The 17,261-nt window shown below is 38.2% G+C and overlaps 1 long non-coding RNA gene and 1 pseudogene across 1 annotated transcript; one reads left to right on the top strand and one right to left on the bottom strand.

Moving 5' to 3' along the window:
* LOC122137846 overlaps positions 1-1,644 on the bottom strand; it is a 2,867-nt pseudogene extending 1,223 nt beyond the window's left edge.
* Positions 1,645-2,397: 753 nt separating this feature from the next.
* Positions 2,398-5,315, top strand: LOC109092918. The gene is made up of 3 exons (XR_006155090.1): positions 2,398-2,523; positions 4,237-4,317; positions 4,935-5,315. It is a non-coding gene; the product is annotated as an uncharacterized LOC109092918 (long non-coding RNA).
* The last annotated feature ends 11,946 nt before the right edge of the window (positions 5,316-17,261 follow it).

The following is a 17,261-nucleotide window of genomic DNA, read 5'->3' as shown; positions in this document are numbered from 1 at the left end:
TCCAGGGAGACTGAACGATTAAAAGATAAAGTTTTTCTTGTGTATATAAATCTGATATAACATGAATAGTATATAGTATATATCGATAGTATAGATATCTATATATAGATATGTATAAGGACATTACGAGAAGCACCTCTGTGAGTATACCCAAAGGATGATTAAAGAATAGTGCCCAGACCAGTAAGAATTTAATTGAGTGACTTTCAAGTTACAATTATTGTCAATGCATCCATGAATGCATTTCTTTCATTCTGCTTTCCTAGCCGTTAAGTGCACTTATGTCTGTGGGGTGTTATCTTACTTAGGCAGTTATATACAGACCTGCACAAACTTGTAACTACTACCTGTGGGAACATACTGGGTATAGACATTCTAATACCCATATGTCGCATTTCATGCCTTTAGTTCTGATCGTCGGTGTAATAATATCCTGATCTTAATAAGCATGGCACCAGTGCAGCCGACTCTTGCCTTACCTCTGGAGGCTGTAGGGTGGAGGAGACAGTGGAGCTTTGGAAGAAGGTTCTTCCAGTGTTTCTCAAGTATTGAGTTCCACATTCTTCAATTCCTCTAACTTTCCTCTGATTGATCACAGACCTGAGAGAAGAAAAGGATATGCAATCCTGCATATTGGTCTGGGAACCAATCATCGCAAAGTACTTGCAAAAACACCTCAAATGTAAGGTTGGGTAAAGATAAAGAGCCAATAAATATGGCTTACTTTAACGTTGACCTCATTCTTGCAGAGTAGTACCGAGACCTTCTTCTGCAGTTTCTTGACAGGATCTTTCTTCGTTGATGGGGTTGCTTAGATCTCAATCTTGTTCGCCTTTAAACAAAAGTGGCATTTAAGAGAGTGAATTTTCACTAAAAAACAATCTGCTGAGAGTTGCACATTATGCATAATGAGCATGAGTCACACCAAATCAATCAAATGGTATGATGCCCGAGAGATCCCAAGAGAGAATGAATAGAAGAAGGTGTTAGTCAACATGGCCGAATACAGCCAACATAATTTGCATGCAAGAGAGCACCTCACCTGGAAACCAGACCACTCAAAGGATTGCCCATTGCGTTAATAAAAGGTGAGATCTCCTGCTTTTTGTGTGTAATCTGTAATTTACTTAGCTTGATCACTGACTGGGAATTTAAGCTGATCTCCATGCGCCGATTTGCAATCAATTCAACAAACTCCTGGTGTTTGTGGGTTTACAAGGCGACGCTCACACTTACGGGTCTGACCTCATCACATCCAACCGAGGGGGCGCCTAAAAACACTGAGGACACCTAGTCAGGCAACGCGAAAGCAATAAAACGGTGGTGCGGTACACAAAAAGCTGTAATGAACAAAATTTAAATAGCACCCTTACATTGGTGAATGTCCACAAAAGCAGGTTCTTTTCTTGGGGGGGGCCCCTTGGGGAGAGAAGAAGATGAGCGCTTTGGTCCTGAGGCCTCCCTGCTCAAACACATCAAATACAATATTGATCAGATCAACAAATCAAAACAACTAAGCTCTACATTTCGTTTTCATTTCTGATATAATCGCATTGCGTCGCTATAACCTGGTTCCTCCAGTCCTTTGGGGTGAAGGTTGGGGATTTTCCTGCTGGTGGGCTTCTTTCCTCTTGAAAAAGTCATCTTGTGTTGTGCTGATCCTTCACAGTTTATAATCCTCTTATCAAATGTGAAGTACACAAAGAATGATTGAAAAACTAAAGATCACTAATGCACTCAGTGCATTAGAGCACACTTCGATCAAACACACACACACTCGTTGTGCTCCACAAGGTTACTAAACTTTCAAACAAAGCTTGATTTATGAACTGTTTTGACCGCAGGAAGCATCAAGTCCGTCGTTAAACAACAACATGCGAGCGACTGTTTCGTTTTTTAGGTTTTGGCGACGAACTGCACAAAAACGATCTTACCTTTTCACGATCGACCTGACCAACTCAATTACAGAAACAGGGAAAATATTTTGAACGAGAATATGTGCAAACATCGACCACGAAAAGTACAATGAAAAGCGATCGAGACTGAACAGACACACCGCACTACGGTCTGTGCGTGCATGCCGAAAACTACACGCAGCGATTTGATGGGCCGACTGCACCTCGCTGTATGCCAATGAGGCGTCGAGCTAGGATGACCGTTGTTAAGGGGCGGGACAATAGAATATTCAAAAACACCCTAGCACACCCATGGGAATGCGCTCACCTTCCTTTTGACTTTTGAGTAGCGGCGGCGTTGAGAGGATGTGCTTTATTAGACCACAACTGGAGGTTCTGTTTATTTAGATAAAGTAACTGTAATAATGTTCGTACCTGCTTTCGCTTCTTGTTGAACATTATTTATATTATTGTCTTCACATGAAGCCACACCTCCCTCCCAAGCCACCCACACTTACACTCACGCAGTGCATGTCTTTCACACAGGAAATCAGCAGTCTGCAAACTGCCTGTGGCCCCATTCAGATCCATCAAGACCAACTTGTTTGACTGATATCCCTTTAACAAGGTATGGAGGAAAAATATATATATATATTTACAAGTGTATGAAGAGGGGAATTTATTTAGTTAATTATCATCACTTACATTATTATTAAAAAAATAATATTTGTTTTATTTTCGTTTTGCAGAATTTATGATTCTCTTACTTTTATTTTTTAAGTTAATTATATATAGTTTTGACTTAAATTATATTTTTCCCTTCTTTGCCTTTTGGCCTCATTGTTTGTCAGCAATAGAACGTATATTTATATAAGGTGCAAGATCAGCTGATTCAATTGTATCTATAAATATGGGGATGAGAAATCATATCTATTTTGAAGTGCATTCGATATTAGGTTGCATCTATTACTGGTAAAGATGTATTTCATTGTTTTTAGCGCATTTTTTTCTTCTTTGTTGCTACAACCAAAAAGTGCTCTTATAAAGTGTTTTCGTACATATCTTTTACTTCTCAGTGTCTTTTGCAATAAACAGGAAATACGAATGAATCCCACCCTTCTAACCCAGCTTTGATGTCATTTGATGTCAAAGAGCATTGCGTTTCCCTTGGACCAGTCTCGATCACACATTTTATAATGCATAGAAAAATTGCCATCATCTGTGGTTCTGTGGTGTACTCAGGAGTCTCCTTTGAGTGTTTCATGTTTCCCCTTTGAAAATGGTCAAAGTATTATAAAACACATAATCACATAGACACAACCAAGACGCTTTCAGGGTGATTCCTCCACACACCACCACCGCAGGAGACCTGTTTTATTTCCCAGTTCTCTTTAACATGTACTCAAAATGCTAACTTGAACCGACTGCAGCTAAACAGGTTTATGCATGTGGTTGTAGCATTCAATTGCCAATTAAAATAAATATGTGGGTGCTGCCGCTTACCCAAAGTGCTCTACAAGTGTTAGTCCGGAGCTGATGTGTATCAGAGCTTAACAGACATCCTCTCACAAGCCCTCTTTACACTCATAAGGCAACCTTTGTTTCATTGGGTATAATGTTGCCTTAAGATCTAAAACCATGATTGTTTCAAATCAGTCTTAATTATTAAGAGAAAGTCTGCAGAAAAATGTAAAACTGAAACATCTAACCTCATGCTTTCAAGACGTTCCTGTCAGTCACATGACCTAGTTCCTGTAAGCGATATTCTTTGATCCTTGCGGTTTTCAGTTCTTCTTCTGCTAATTTAAGACCCCATTTTCTTTTCGTTGCTCTTGGATTAATTTTAGTGTTGGTACATATCAGTGTTTTGATTGTAAATGTACTTTTCTTGGCTTCATATTCCTGAACTCTACTATCGCCATTGTCAAATTTTTCAGCTCTCAGGATGTACTAGTCAAACACTTTACAAGTTAATGTTATCTATGGATAAAATAAGGTGTTTATGAGGTGTGACCATACACACCATCTCAGATTGTTTATTCAAGAAACAGGGCTCTCTTTTGTCCTCACGATAATTTAATAATATCATATACCACAAGAGGATTGCTCAGTCATGCCCTTGAAGATCTACCTCCAAAGAATCACACCCTTCATTTCACGTGACAATTATCGGCGATGTGTTAGAAAAGAGTTTGAACAAAATTATGCAGGTTATGTCTCCAGGAGCATTATTAGGCAACCCTACACTAGAATATCAATGAACTCCTGTTAGTCGTACAAAAAAAACTTTAACATAAACTTACAAAATGACTATAATTATTATAATCAATCTCTTTTTCAGATGATTAATGAGGATTGGCTGTGCAGCTCATTAAAGCTATGTGATCTAGTCACCACTCGTTCAGAATCTGCTCACTCTGATGTAAGTACAGAAATTTTTAGCACAGTATATTAGTATAAAAGTATATTAAAGGTGCTGTATGTAAGTTTTTGACTCTACTAAAGCATAAAAATACCATAATATTTTTGCAGATATTTAAGAATCTTGCTAAGTTAACATACTTGTTTATCTGAAAAACAATGCTACATTTATTCTCTTTTGAAAATTTGCATTCTGGCAGGAATGTCGGTCTTTGTTTTGGTTTGTGAAACCCGCCCACTGCACCCCCCTGTTGCCAGTTGGTGGAAAACACAGCTATTTCATTTCATTCATCAATAAGTGCTCTTGTTCCTGTTTGTGTTGTCAATCTGGCAACCTGCATGTGTCAAGTCTGAGGAGGAGGGACCGGGTGAAAAAAACCCTCTCCAATATTTTGAATTTGGACTGCAATACCTAGTTCAACCACTCGGTGTCAATCCTACATACAGCACCTTTAAATCAAAATACAGTTGTAAGACTTTTTATTTCTCTCCAAATTTACTTTACAAACACTTAACACCATAGAAAAACAGCTAAAATTGAAAAGAATAATTTGTTCATTGTATAATTTGTATTAGCAACCTGTTAAGGTCTTTTTTTTTTTGTTATAACCTTCTCAGGACTCTGCGCAGGTAGTAATCAACAGTGATTCATACCCACAACCTGCTTATAACCTATCATCAATCCAACACACTTTGGAAACATACAGCCATTTGCTGGATGTAACATTAGAACAGAACTTATAGCCCATTCAACAGTTTGCCACAGATGACTGCCAAAACTATTATAGATTCAGCCATCAGGATCAGAGACCCAAGAGAATCCATCAAGCTGAGAGGGGACGACGTTGAAATGCTGGCTGAAGAGTTAACTTTACAAGTCTGTTGCAAAGCATTGGAAGAGATGGAGAGGCGTCATTACTCTGATGATCCATCATCCAAAAGTGTGGATGATAAAGAGGGGACTTATGGAAATGCATCGGCCCTGTGCTCCTCAGGGTACAACTGCGACAAAAACACATCTGAAATGGAAACAGACAACAAGATGGAAGAATGATGATGACACATCTGCCACAGTATATGCTACTTCGTTGAAAAGCATGGCTAGTCTGGGCTCTAATTGAGTACCCTGATGCTCCTCCAAGCACCCCTTTACTTCCAGAGATGATCAGGAGTCGAGCCAGTTTTTCACAAGGAAGCTAAAGGAGGACTGGCTAAAGAGTTCCTTCCTTCACCCCCGCCACCGACCCCCAAAGACCACATGCAACCATTAATAGAGAACCAATGACAGACGCGTCTGCTGACTTCATGGTGAGACTGATGCGCTTCACTTTCACTGGAGTGCTGTCAAAATGGAGGTTCTGGAAGAAGACGAGAATGGAGAAGTTGATGATAGTGGACTCCAAAATGATGTTGCCAGGCTAACTGACTATGCAGCTCAAATTTCTGCAGATATCATTCATTTTATCACCAGAAATGAGATAAAAGTAAAGGATGAGGATTGTGTGCAAAGCATGTGGGCTATTGCTGACCAACTAGCGAGTGAAATTGTCACAACGTCTCTAGCAGAGGTGATGGCGATAGGAGATAGGAAAGTTTTGGAGGAAGAAACAACATCATACTCAACGTATAACGCAAGGTCTAAGATCTCTGCAACAGACAGGGTGAAGGTTTTAGCTAGTGAGCTAATCATTAATGCTATGGTTCATGCTTTCGCTAAGCTAGGACAGGGTGTGTTTAAACAAGGCATCCAGCCACATCTTTCGGGCCAAACTGTAGAACCACAGCCATGGGAAGAAGGAAGAATTTCAAACACACTCTGCAAAGACTCGATCAACTCCCACAAAGCCAAACCCTTCAGATTTTGCAGCGATAAATCAGAACTGAGCCCTATTACTGATGACGCCATAAAAGTGAAATCATTGGTAGACACATTTGCCAACGACTTTGCAGAAGACGTTCTTCAGCATTCTGTGTGTGACGCTTCCAGCTTACGCTTTAACTATAAGCAATCTCAGCGAGTAGAATTTGGCCCAGAGAAAGACTTTAAACCATGGCTAATCAAAATGTGTGCTGGGGAAAGTCCTGTCCAGGAACTGCAGTGTGCTCTACTCTGGGCCTCAGCCTCTCACAAAGGGACTAAAAACACTTCAGTTTGAGCTTCCAGACAAAAGCCTTTCAACAAAAGGTACAGAATATTACAGTTTTCACAGACTTCCTGGTTGTAACACCTGTTTTTCTTTAAGGCCATTTACACCAAGCACAAGAACTATAATGATTATTAGTAAAGTTTTTAAACATCGTTCTAATTCTGTGAGAATAGAAAGTCCACAAACACAGCTATAACAATAACGACACAGGAAAAGAATTACTTTGGAATGATTTTTCCAACTCATGAACAATAAAAGTACTGACAGACAATCCATCCGGTTTTAAAGAGCTTGAACATTTAAAGCAGCAGATGACCTAACTACCGTGCACTTATAAAGTATGTTAGCACCCATTGGTGTGTATGTTAATATAATCATTCTTGGTAAGAACAGGTCTTTAGCTATGATGTGAAATTCTCTATTCTCAAAGAATTAGAATGCTTATTAAAATGTAAAGTTTATCGTTTATAGTTATGGTTCTTAGTGTGGATGGGCTTTAAAACGCTGTATTTTTGAGGTGAATTGTAAGAGTAGGTGGGGTAGGTTACCTAAGGCATGGAATACAGTTTTCATTTTTGCACTTGCATTTATATTGAAAATCAAAATTTATTTGTTCAGTATTATTTTGATACCAACCCTCAAACATTTTGAGAATTTTAATCATTCATTTTCTAATCATTTTAAGCATTTTAATTCAGTATAAGAAAAAGAAAACATTTTATCCTAAAAACTATTTTTGATTAAATACATAAACATAGACTGACAATTGGATGGATGGAGAAACCTTAATCGCAAATCCCAGAATTGAAATTTTAATCCTGTTACAACTCACCCAATTTTGCAACTATTAGTTGCTGAGATAATGAGATGATAGCTTTGAATTTATTAACATCATTTTGGAAACCAAATTTTATTTGTTCACTATTATGTTATACTAATATCCAGTCTATAACTTTTAACATCGTAATTAAAAAAATTCAGAAAAAGGAGACATTTTATCACCAAAAAAAAGATTAAATCGCAATAGCATAACAATGAAAAATATTTGCATTGAGGTCGCAGTAAATACAGAAACATATTCATAAATCAAATTAAAACCCAGAAGTGAATTTTGTCTTTTTTTATAAATTTTCTAAGTTGTTAAACTGACTCACCCACATTTGACAACAATCCTAGTTGCATCTTATACAATAGCTTTGAGTTTATTGCAAGAATATAAGGAAGCACTATAATTATTTGATGGCATTCATTATACTACCCATACAATCTGAATAGCTTTAAAAGAGCCAATCATTTTAATTAAAAGTCCTCACAATGAGTTCATATCATTTTCATTGAAAAATAACTGTATTACTTTTCCTTACTTTCCTGTAGCTTTGCAGACTCTCTCGGAGTGGCTGTCTGAATGGCTGGACGGTGGGGGTGCTTTGGTGGCTTCTCTCTATGAGTTTTTGTGACATGCATCAAGAGACCAGCAGAGGGCTCCATAAGAGCTCCGATTCTCTCCTGGAGCATCTGCAGCACCTGATTGACAATGTGCGTTTAAACTGATCTTGAAGCTTTACCCTTGCAGAACTGGTCAGTGATCCATGCAACAGCCCCTGAAATAAAAATGGAAACAGACAGACATTCATCTTCATCCACAACAATCTTTCACATCCCAAACATTAATAAAAGGAGACTAAGTCATAACAATGCATAAACAGTAACAATCAATTTCACTCTGACCTATTGAAAATGAGCCCTTAAAGACAAAACAGCTGTATGCAAGCTGTCTGTTTATACCAAAATAAGATCCGCTCTCCCGGTCCAAGCGCTCAAACCACAGCCATTATTAGGTAAGAGGAAATCTGACTACAAATCATCTTTTGGACGTTACTACCACCCAAAACACACTGACACATTCTTGACCAAAGATCCTGTATTCTGTATGTTCCTGTGTTGTTATTTTTCAAAATATGTCAGTACCTATAATAAAGTGTGTCCTGAAAATGATAAACAGTGAATGCTGCGTTGTTGAAGCTGTTTTTATGATGGAGCTGCGCAGGCCTTTGCGGGGTGTGTAAAAAGCAGGACTATTTTACTGCATCCCATTAATACTCCCCAAGCACTGATACCTAACATGGCAGGAATGCGCTTTAGCGAAAACCTGCATCCCACTCACTCCCACTCTTGGCGACCACAGCTTGAAAATCAGGGACACGCACACAAAATCACACACACTCATTCTTTGACCCTCTGCCTCGCTCTATCAGTCTCCCAGACACGCTCCTTCTTTCACTTTCTCTCTTTCTCTCTCTCCCGCACACTCGCACATATTCTCATACACAAGGGGGACTGACTTCACAGCTGCAGTGTCAGTGAAGACACAATGGCTTTCAGTCCAGCCCCGTTATAAGCATCTGGAGAAGTGTTTGTTCCAATGTCTGAGGAACCATCGCTGCCAAAAATGAGAGACGGCGAAAAAACGTGCATAAGGAAAAAAGATAGCAGGGGAAGAGAGAGAAGGGACGAAGTGATTGCAACAGAGCTGACACATATCGAGTCAAATGGATCATGGGGGTTCTGGAAAATCTCCCAACACCCCCCACCATTTTCCATTTATTCTCTACAATGAGAGCCAGACATATGTAAAGGAATTCCTTACACTGAACAGGCCTCATAGACTTAATGTACTCATATATTTTCTATTCGTATCGCTCAAGCCTAGCGAAGCTAGCGCTGCGACTTAAGACAACAGGGATGGTGAGCAATCCTTCGTATTTGTATGATCAAACGGGCCATAAAGGAGCCGGCGGAGAAGGGAGACCGCATAAAAGACTAATTTTTATTTTTTTTTAAATGAGTACAATACATTTAACATGTTTGCTCTGGAGAATAGGGGTGTGTGTGCAGGTTTATGGAGTTTTCACTCTTTGTAGGCCCTGTATCTATCATGACGATAAGGTCATCGCGTGTAAAACATGACATTTTCTCTGTGTATCTGCAGTTTGTAATGTGATACAATGTATGTGTGTCATGCTATATTAAAGGGATAGTTCACTTATCGTTTACTCACCCTCATGTTGTTCCAAATTGGTTCAAATTGCTCTCTTTCAGCAAAAATAAAAGAGGAGAATAAAAAGAAATGACGATTTCCTGAAAATTGGCTCAAAAGTGGTTTCTGTCCATTTTTGAGATCTCACCGACTTTTCAAACCACTTTTGGTCATTTCGTCCCATAACTAGTGGAAAGAAACATCTATTTGAATCTGTAAATTTAAATTACATCAAATCTTTTTCTCATGCAGTTGAGCACTTATGCCAAACTCTGTGCTTTTATTCCTATCTATATTAATAATGTTTTTATTATTTGAATGTTTTTAACCACTGTCTTACTTTTCAGATTTAAATGAGACCAGTCTACCTTTTATGTTACTGACTTTACAAAGTCAAGACCAGTCTTGAAAAAATGTGATGACTAAATTTTAAAACTATAAAGCAGTTACTTCAACCAGCACCAGCTCTTTTTTTCCTGTTGACAGCACTAAATGCCACTGCTAGAAATCATTTGACAGACAATCAGTAGCAGACATGAGAGATCCCGTGTCTCATATATCTATTTATTACTCACCCCCTTTCAATGCACTTCCATAGACAGAGACCAAGCGATGATCCCGGTCGAGATCTGGTTGGTTTTCTCCGGCTGACCATGGGCCTCGACCAACCAAACATCTGACATCAGACATCTGTCTTCCATCTCCACTAGATGCTAGTATAGACAAACATACGCTCAAGCTCACACACGATGCTCGTCTCCTGCAGTTTATGGCTAAAACAGACAGAAAGGCTGCAGATATATTTACAGTGTGTTGAGAGGAGTGATGTTTTGTGTCCCTTCAGTTTTACTGTGGACCGTTTATCTCAAGACGACTGGAATGTTCAAAACGGATGAAGAATGCAAGTGATAAATGTAATTTATTAGACATACAGTACACAAATTCTTTCATCTTCGGTTGTTTTAGTCAGGGGTACACAGATCATTCTAGGTCTTTCTTGTTTTTGTTTTTTTCTTGATATATTTTACCTTAACACAAACAAGGCTCTGTTAAGTAAGTAAAGGTCATCAAAGCAGATATAGGCAGTATAAGGTAGCCAAATGTAAAAAGCACGATTTATAGACCTCGAAATGTTATCTAAATTAATAAAATCTTATAGCTCCATGGGAATATGCATTTTTATAGTTTTGCAAAGCTTGTAGGCTATAATGAAGAAATTGTAAAGAAATGTTTAAAACAAAGGAAAAAAAAACTTATCCTTAATTCTCATCCATTAAATCATATACAACTTGAAAAGTGGTGGGGTCTTGACTTGAATGATGGGAACCACTGGTTTAAACGGGTTTCTTTAGCATTGAGTGTGACAAATATTAGGCTATGATGTCAAATAGCAGTTTAAAAATGATGATCATATAAAACTAGGCTACATGAAATATTAGAAATATTTATTTATTCCTATTGCAGATGTTCTCCGTGTGATATCTTGTATGAGGAAAAGCGTTAATGAAGTCATTAGTTAAGTGTACCTCCTTGAGACACTCTCGAGACTCAACCCCTCAGCGGGCGCGCGCACACACACACACACACACACACACACACACACACACACAAGCCTAGTCCTCCAGCATTAGTGACTGACTGCATGCGAGTGTGGGACAGACTCTACCCTCCCACGGCCGCTCTGCGCCAACAAGAATAAGTTTATTCAACGTCCCGTTGCTGATTTCTATTTGTTTGTCACTAACCGCGCATCTACTCACGTCTTAGGAATGCCATGGCTACTCAGAACAACCAGGATTACTTCAGGTCGGTCAGCAGCGAGTCCACCACATACATGATGGTTCCGGCGAACAGCCGCGGTCGAGACTCTCCGTCAAAGTTATGGATCGCGATGGTGGTGATCGTGGTGGTCGTGCTGCAGATCGCTTCGACCACCGGACTCTTTGTCTACTTAAACATGTCTTTATCGCAGGTAAGCTGAAGGTCTTGAAGGTCTTTAAGTTGCACTGTTTATATTCTTGTTGCAGGGGTTCGTGACTTTAAACTTGGCGATCTTCGTGCCAGTATTTTGGGCATCACAGACGTGTTCGGGGCGACGGCGCGTTCACAAAACACAGCGCACCGCCTAGACAGCATGTTTACTTGTGTTTCTCGTGCCCCCGATGCCGCAAAATGCTGTCAATTTAGGCACTTGACTAAGTTTTGAGACACGGTTTACAGCAGAGGAAAACTTTTACTAAGTTGCATATCCAGTAGCAGTTTATATAGGGAATGCTGTCATGGTATGATAGGAGGAATTGGGATGGGAAAATGGTTTAATTGTAAATCTGATCATTTTTTGTTTTGTGGAGATTGACGCGTTAAGGCTTTCACAAAATATCAACATCATGATTCAATCAAACTGTTAGGAGAATCAGATCACATTTAATGTGTTCTTGTGGATAATCTTCTAAAAAAGAAATGTTTTTTTAGTGTATTAGTATATTTAGTATATTTTTAATATATTACACATCAAATTATTATTATTATTATTATTATTATTATTATTATTAAAAGTCCAATACAACAAATGTCTAAAATACTTCTAAAATAAAGACGGTGTGAATAGTATCAGATTATTAACAGAAATAATTAATTTTGCAAAAAACTACACACAGCAAAAAACACGATAACCCAATCAAAAGACTGAGGCAAGGAAGTCCTCTGCTGTTTTGCAGCATTGTATTATTTTGGAAACACTTCAAAAGTGCATGCTTTACTGCCTAGTCTGGATGTCATGATTCAGCATAATAAATAGATAACAACAGGTGCTTATGAAATACACCAGCACCATAAAATACAACATATCCAATAGTTTTAACATTGTAAAGTATATAAGTATCATTTTGAAAATGACCAATATGCTCAGCACAGAGTCCATCTATTATGCTATGCCTTTTTGTGATGAAATAATGCATTTAATCATACTCTGACCTATATCTATGAAAGCTAACCATCCTGAAAAACCTAGGAAGGGAGGTTGGGTTCTGTAAACCCAGTTAAATGAAAGTCGCGACATTTGACATTTTAAAATATTAAATCATTTTAAAATATTATATCAAATATTATAAAACTTTGAAAAAGTAAAAAATATATTATATATATATATAAATATATATATATATATATATATATATATATATATATATATATATATATATATGAAGTTACTAACAGGGCTGTAATACTCTCAATATAAAACTGCCCTTCAACCAGCAAAGCCTGTAAAATGATACAACTTGAGAAAAAAAGGCATTGTTTTTAAATAAACGCTCTACCTCTGAAAGGAAAAAGAAAGTGAGGTTAATTCACAGTCACACTGTGAGACTATAAACACAACAGGGAGGATAACAGCAGAAGCTCCCACGCAAGTTGTCACCATTGGATTTAAACAGAGTTACGGCTGACCTATTTATAAGTAACTACGATTGACAAAATCCATTTAGATTAGGTGTCGGACAAAGCTGGAAGCTGGTACTGGGTCATGGTACTATATGGCGTCTGCTTTTAGGAAAGCAGTTTGCAGTTCAGACCAACTCCAATCTCCTTTTCCCTCAACCAACATGGTATACATGTAGTTCTAGGCAGGCCTCTCATCAGCAATACCAGAAATTCACTGTAAAGCAATACCCTGCAAGCAAATGTGTGTCTCCTCTCGGGCCCCCCATGGCAAACCTCCTGTGACATTTTCCATTGCCAAGATCCACAACGTCTCAGTCTCTCACCCTCTTGTTTTCCCCTCTCCTTCATGTTCAGCCTTTATTCTTATTCAGTTTTCTTCTGTCTTTCCCTCTCGTTTTCACTGTAATATTATGGTTTTTATGTAGAACATATAATTATAGCTAATTGTGGCTGCTTTTCTCTGATAATTCATTGCAGATTCAAGTTACGTTATGTTTGCCAGGCCCAAGAAGGCATGGATACTTTCCAGTGTTACACAGACTGGTTCAACCTTAAATACAAATATGAAAAGAGACAAAGCTCTGGATAAATTTCACCAATATAAAGTGACTTTGAGATATTTAAGACTTTTTTATAATTTGCTGTCCTGCAATTAAATTGATTAGGGAGCACAGAGTAGCTTTTTATTTCCGTTGTTCCATAATAAATTAAACTAGGCCAAGCAATGATTCACTTCTCTGTGTAAATCTTGTGTAACGCACAAGACGCAGAGATTTCTAATAAATCCGAGAAGGGTTTGAAATATCTCCTGGCACAGGACCTGTTTATGATGAAGTTTCAGTCATACCTGAACAAAAAGCCTTAGGAAAATATTTTCAAGGATTAAACAACACCGTGGTGTTTGCTGAAGGATTAAGGATTTTTTTTCAAGGGAGAGTCATCAATTCAACACATTGACATGTTGAAAAAGGAAGAAAAGAAGAAAATAATTGTGAGATATTGAGGGAGAATGTGCTGAAAATAAAGACACATATACACTGGTTTCTCTCTCTCTCTCTTTCACACACACACACACACACACACACACACACACACACACACACACACACACACACACACACACACACACACACACACACACACAGCTGTTGCCTTATGAACATTCTTCAGCACTAACATAAATATCCTGTGCTCACTGTTGGTGCACTGACCAGATGGGATGCTCCCAGTGTTGTCCTAAAAGATGAGTAAACACCTCCATTTTACCCCATTATCAGAGTTTGAAAGGACAAACAAAGCCTTGGTTTACACCAACAGGGCTGCTAATAAACAATGCAACTTCCTCATTTTGCACCATTACACTCCGCGGACTGAATGTTCCACCGCCACGTAGTTGCATTTTATTAGCCTTTATTTGACAATAATCAAATTTAACGTAAAAAGTTCTTTTCTGACATGATTAGCCCCAAAAGTAGGCTAAACCGTGCTATTCAGTTAAGTAACTCGAGTTAAAATAAGTTCATAATTACTCCAATCTGTCCATGTCATGTTTAATTTCTGTATTAATTACGTGTGGAGGAAAAAAACAAAATCAAATCACTGCTTCTCAAAAGTACTTAGATATTCTAGCAGGGCAAGACGACTGTTGGGGGCCCCATTTGGATCGGGAAATGAAAGCCGGGGTCCACTGACAGCACATAGTTAGTATTCTTGAAGGGGAACATTCAGTCAGACAAAGCAGAACGGGACGGCGATGGCCCGAGACTTCATAGAACACCCAGAGGGCTATAAAAACGCATCACAATGGACTCTTAATAAGGCCTGTCTTCATTGGCCATTTACCAGAGATTTATGAGCCAATGAGAGAAGCCAAGACAAAGGTGATTATAAGAAAAAAGGATTGTTATCCTTGACAACTTGGGCTTTTGCCACACACAATGGCACCGGTCATTGTAAAGTCGAATGTTTGTACGTACAGGTGCATACTGGAGGCCCGATGGCATGCTGAGTATGCACTGTATCAGTCATTTTAACTCGTTGTTTGTGTCACACGCATTCATCAAGGTTCACTTGTAGTCATGCGCTAATTTTAGAGAAACCCGTCATTGTGAGGAAAGCATCTACTGAATGTGTTTGCATACTTTTCATTGTCTGGGTTTAAATAAAAACCAATCTTTGCTTAGAAAGGGGGTTCCCCTCTTAAAACGTGATATGATTTAATGCTTTATTTTTAGAGATTATAGTCGACCCAAGGCCACAGCGTTGCTTTCTATTGTCAAGGCAGATTTTGACTTCTGTGTGGTCTTCTGGAGAAGCAAAGAGAAAGAGAACAATCTCCTCAGAGTTTGTTCTTTGCCAAATGCACAAATTGAATGTTTGGCTGGAATTTCCTTTGAAGAGCTGCTTAGACAAACCTGTTGCCCTCTGGGAAGTCATCCGAAGTTGCAGCGCGCTTCAGCCCTTGCAGATCATTTTAGATCACAACCAACTTTCAGGCTGCTTTCCTTTCTTTGAGACCGCAGGGGGGAACTAGAAAAAACATACACATGGATGAGGAATAGCCAAAAAAAGAGAGAGAGCGCGAGGGAAGGGTGAGACATTATAGTGAGATGCAGAACAGAGAGCCCCTGGCATGGATTTTAGTTACACGCCTGGTTTCTCTTATTTAATCCTCTCCCAAAAAAAGCAATGGATGTGGAGTGAAGCAGAAAGTTCAGTGGGTGGCTTCTTTTCCCCAGCTACAGAAATGAGGGCTAACACTGAAGCATTGTTCCCCACTTCCTGCTGCTCTCTCAGGGATCAGAAACCCTCCGGAGTGACACTAGTGACTCAGTACCACCATCTATGTTGACTTTACTTAATTTAGCGCATTTTGAGCTACATGATTTTTTGTGATTCGGCCCATCTGTGAACCATTACATATAGTAATACTGTTGGAGTTTACATATATTAGGGTGTAGCAGCATTGACCCAAAGTTGTTGAATTTATTTGTTGTAACTCATGATGACAAATGATTAATTTCTGTCTCATACTTCTCCACACCCTGGACAGTGCTTTAGATTCCATCCAGGGCACGTGTGACTGGCCCATTTAAAGAGAAATTCGCGGAAGTAGGCAGACAAGTAGTTGTTTACAATTAAGAAGGTTTTGAACATGTACATGCAAGCTCAAGATATGACGCATCAGGTAAACTGGGTTTTCGTAATCAAACTGTGGCTTGTCAGAGGGCGTTTTTATTTTCCAAGTGAAAATAGAAACTCAGATATAGCTCAGGTGGTAAATATAACCTTCATCAGAGACGTCAATACAACAAGGCTCAACATTATGCATTATGAACTAAAATGAACTGTATTTTAAGAGCATTTATTCATTTAACATTTACTATTCAGGGCTAACCAATTAGGATTGTTTCTGATGGTCTCACAAACAAATTGTTATTATAAGTTTGCTCTCAGCATTTTTTAAAGAAGGGTGTATTAAATTGATCAAAAGTTACAGTAACGACTTAACATTGTTACAAAATAAAATATTTCAAATAAATTCTTTACTTTTGAACTTTCTATTCAAAGAATCCTGTAAAAAAATGTATCACAGTTTACAAAAAAAAATTAACCACACATTATCATCACATTTTCTACTCTGATAATGATAAGAAATGTTAAATGGAGCAAATGATATCTGAAGGATCATGTGACACTGAAGACCATGCTCAGCATTGCCATCACAGAAATAAATTACATTTAAAATACATTAAAATATGTAACAGTTATTAAAATGCTAATATTTTACAATATTACTGTTTTTAATATATTCTTAATCAGATAAATGCAGCACTGGTTAGCATAAGGGACATCTTTTAAAAACATTCAAAGATCTTAAGAAAAAAAACAGTAGTGTATATTTCTCTTTAAAAATTTCTTTCATTAAACCTTTATTTCTTTACAAAAAAGAAAATATGCAACATGAATTCACGTCATTACTGCTTGGTTTGTAGCTTTAACACATTTTAACTAATGTTTTCAAAAAGAGCTATCACAAATCATTTTTTGCAATTTTGATGAACCCTCATCCATGTTGGCCAAAGAACAGTAACTTGTGACATATTGTGTTGAAAACTAACACATTTAATAATGTCAACAAATTAAACTATTACCAAACTAGCCTTTCTTATTAATGTATTTTTCTGCTTATGCTGAAGTCGTTTTAATGTGCTGATCCAGAACCAGCCCAAGCGTACCCATGAGACAAAACCGCAAACGGGGTGTCGATCAACACATATGAAGGAGCCTGGCCCCAATCCCATAAATCCTTCCAGGACT

This window comes from Cyprinus carpio, chromosome B7, assembly GCF_018340385.1.
Source record: "Cyprinus carpio isolate SPL01 chromosome B7, ASM1834038v1, whole genome shotgun sequence".
NCBI classification, from domain to species: domain Eukaryota; kingdom Metazoa; phylum Chordata; class Actinopteri; order Cypriniformes; family Cyprinidae; genus Cyprinus; species Cyprinus carpio.
The sequence above is the reverse complement of the archived record's forward strand: the minus strand, read 5'-3'. Positions and strand labels throughout refer to the sequence as shown.